The sequence below is a fragment of the Cajanus cajan genome, chromosome 4, assembly GCF_000230855.2.
Source record: "Cajanus cajan strain Asha chromosome 4, NIPB_CcT2T_4, whole genome shotgun sequence".
Taxonomy (NCBI): domain Eukaryota; kingdom Viridiplantae; phylum Streptophyta; class Magnoliopsida; order Fabales; family Fabaceae; genus Cajanus; species Cajanus cajan.
This window is the reverse complement of record NC_138520.1, coordinates 50,957,554-50,960,797: the sequence shown is the minus strand read 5'-3', so window position 1 is coordinate 50,960,797 and position 3,244 is coordinate 50,957,554. Positions and strand designations below refer to the sequence as shown.

Below are 3,244 nucleotides of genomic sequence, written 5' to 3'. Positions count from 1 at the left end.
AAGTAATTATTTTACTTGAATGAATTATTAAGTTCTTTTTTTTTTCGTATATCTAATATGATATAACCAAATAGGCAATTTAGAAATATTGTACGAAGGCAACTAAGGGGTGGTGCAAGGAATGCTGCCGAGGTAGACAAGAGGGTTCATAGAGATTTTGTTCGTTGGTTTTCTAATCGCGTAAGTGCTTATGCATTCCAATTTCAATATATTTATTTTTAATAAGAATTTGACTAACAATATGTATTATTGCATTAGGTTGGAAATAATCTTGACAGTCTTAACGAACCAGATAGAGATGTTCTTATTAGTCTTGCGCAAGGTCCTTTTGACCGAGCTAGAAGGTTCACGGCATTTAATGTTAATGGATACAAATTTCGAACCTTAACACGAGGCAAATTTTTAAAAACTCAAAATAGTGGAGTTTTTGGCACATTTGGAACAAGAAGCTACTCAAGCAATAATGATACCCAAATGCGATTTGGAGGGGTGCCATATTATGGAAGATTGATAGATATCATTGAGATTTTCTATAATGGGTTCACAGTACCTATGTTTAAATGTCAATGGGCTGACACCACTACTTCAAGAGGCATGAAGGAAGATAAGTTGGGTTTTATCTCTGTTAACTTTGCAAGACTAATACATACTGGTGAAAAAGATGATGATGAACCATACATTAAAGCTTCTGAAGCTCAAATGGTTTATTATGTAGAGGATGAGAAAGAACAAGGTTGGAGCATACCGATTCATTTGAAACCTAGAGACTTTTATGACATGGGTGAAGATGATGAAGAATTTATGGCATCCATTGAGGCATACCCATCACAGAACCTGGAACAAATATTTCCTGATGATGCCACACATATACAATTGGCAAGAGTGACTATAGATGATGATCCTGAAAATTCAACCATTAATGAAAATTTTGATGAAGATAATCAAGATATGGTTTAATAAGAGTCATGAGTAAGAAATCTCTATTTGTTTTGCACAAGATATTGTTGCTTGGTTTAAACTTCGTAGTAGCTATATTTTTATCTTCTACTTTTAGTTATTAAAGACAAAAGACTGGTTTATGCAGGTATGCCTCGTACAAGAAGACATGTTGTGGCTAGGTGTCGATCCACACCGAATGAAGAAAACAATTCCTCCATAGGCACTCATCAAAGTGTAGAGGTTCAACTACCTCAAAGTGAGCCCATGCCAAACATTGAATCATCTTCTCAAGATGACATACATGCTACTTCGCCCACTTGTACCGGATCTAGGAGGTCGACACACCATGAATCTGATGTAGTTAAAGATTCATCTGTGGCTTAGAAAAAATCCCCTACCTATTGGAATGTTGATGTTATTGGTATGTTTAATCTAATCTTTATTATCTCCTTATTATTATTTATTGTAAAACTTGTTGGGTTGTTGATGTTTGGTTTATTTACATGTTAGATGAGGAAGGTGTTGTTAGGCAAACACGTTTAAGGGTGCAAGATGTGTTTGCATCACGTGATGCCACTAAGGTGTGTACCAAGTGGAATGCTGAAGGTCAACCAATAGGAGAGTCTGCTAGTTTATTAGCAGGATTTTTGGGTGAAATTGTAAGCAACTTCAGTAATTTCCCCATAATGTATGAGACTTGGAAGAAGGTTCCAAAAGATTACAAAAACAATGTTTATAAAGAAACTATAAAGGTATCAATTATAATTGATTGCACATATGTGATTTCTTGTGGAATTTGTGTACTAATGATAACTTTCATTATATTGTGGTAAAGGCAAAATTTGATGAAAATGATCAAGAGTATAAGAAATATATCTTAGCTAGCTTGGGAATGAAATGGAGGGATACTCGATGTAGGTTGTTTCACAAAAATTATAACTGGGAGATTTCTGTGGAAGAAAATTGTCAGATGCACCCACCAGAGATTGACCCAGATCATTGGAGGCTTTTTGTACAATTTAGGACAAGTCCTAAACAAATGGTAATATTTTTTCATCTTCCATTGGTTATAAGTTTGGTTACATATATTGACTTTCAATTTTGTTAAATGTAGGAGATATCTGATAAAAATGTAGCAAACCGTGAAAAGCTATTGATCCCACACACTCTAGGATCAAAGACATTAGCAAGAAAAAGGGATGAGTTGGTATGAAAAGTTCATTTAGTCTATTTTGTTTGAAGAAACTAAAAAATGAATTGTTTGTATAATTACTTTTGGAATGGTGCAAAATGCTAGGAAGTGCAATATGGACGACGTTATAGTAGAGGAGATATGTATCCTATTGCTCATAAAAAGAAGGATGGATCATTTGTGAGCGAAGATGCTAGACAAAAATATGTGAGTACAATATATTATTTGTAATTTTCAATTACCATTTGCTCTTCACTCATATATGTAATCTTTTACTATTTATCTATATATTCAACATTATATGTAGGAACAATTGCATAATGAAATTCAGGAGACTTCTTCTGAGAATGAGGCATTCTTGAAAGTGTTTGGAAATGAGCATCCCGGATATGTTCAAGGCATGGGACTTGGGGTTACTCCGACTCAAATCATTGAATCATATTCTTCCTCTACAAGGTCTGGATCTTCATCAGATGCAGCCATGATAGCACAATTGCAATCTGAAGTTGAAGTGCTTAAGGCACGAGTTGGTGAAGTTGATGTTTTGAAGGAACAATTAGCTATCCTTATGCAAATTGTTAAAGGAAATCAGGTATAAAATAAAGTCTTTAAAAATTCATAAATTTTATTGTCCAAGTAAAAGTTTGAATCTAAGTTGTAATTATTTTAATTTCAGGCAGCTGAATTAGAATCTCCAGCAGATTTGAGACGTTCTTCTGAGTCTAGCCATGTTCCTGAAGACAATGGAGGGTCATCATGAGAGATTATTTAGAGTTGCTTCCATTTTAGTTTGTTAGGAGCTTTCAGGACCATCTTTATATTTTCGTTATTTTTATGTACCTAAGTTTCTTAATGTTAAGGATCATTTCTATGTTTGAAAGATGCAAATCTATTATGTACTAAATTTGGATTTAATATTTTTAGTTAATGAATGATGCTTCTATTTGTATCATTTGTATTAAATTATCTTTATCACATATTTTTTAGATGAGAATTTAAACAAAGAGGTTAAAAAACGTAATTATAATAAAAATTTAATTGCAAATTGGATAAAAATAGATTGTGGCGGTTACAAACTGCTGTAAAATGTACGTTTACATTTGCGGCGGTTAA

General features: G+C 33.4%; 1 pseudogene across 1 annotated transcript; it reads left to right on the top strand.

The window, feature by feature from the left end:
• Positions 1 to 1,086: 1,086 nt before the first annotated feature.
• On the top strand, positions 1,087 to 3,027 carry LOC109792278 (uncharacterized; annotated as a pseudogene). The gene is made up of 6 exons (XR_014433555.1): positions 1,087 to 1,258; positions 1,450 to 1,691; positions 1,775 to 1,981; positions 2,054 to 2,146; positions 2,237 to 2,395; positions 2,478 to 3,027. The product of XR_014433555.1 is annotated as an uncharacterized LOC109792278 (transcript).
• The last annotated feature ends 217 nt before the right edge of the window (positions 3,028 to 3,244 follow it).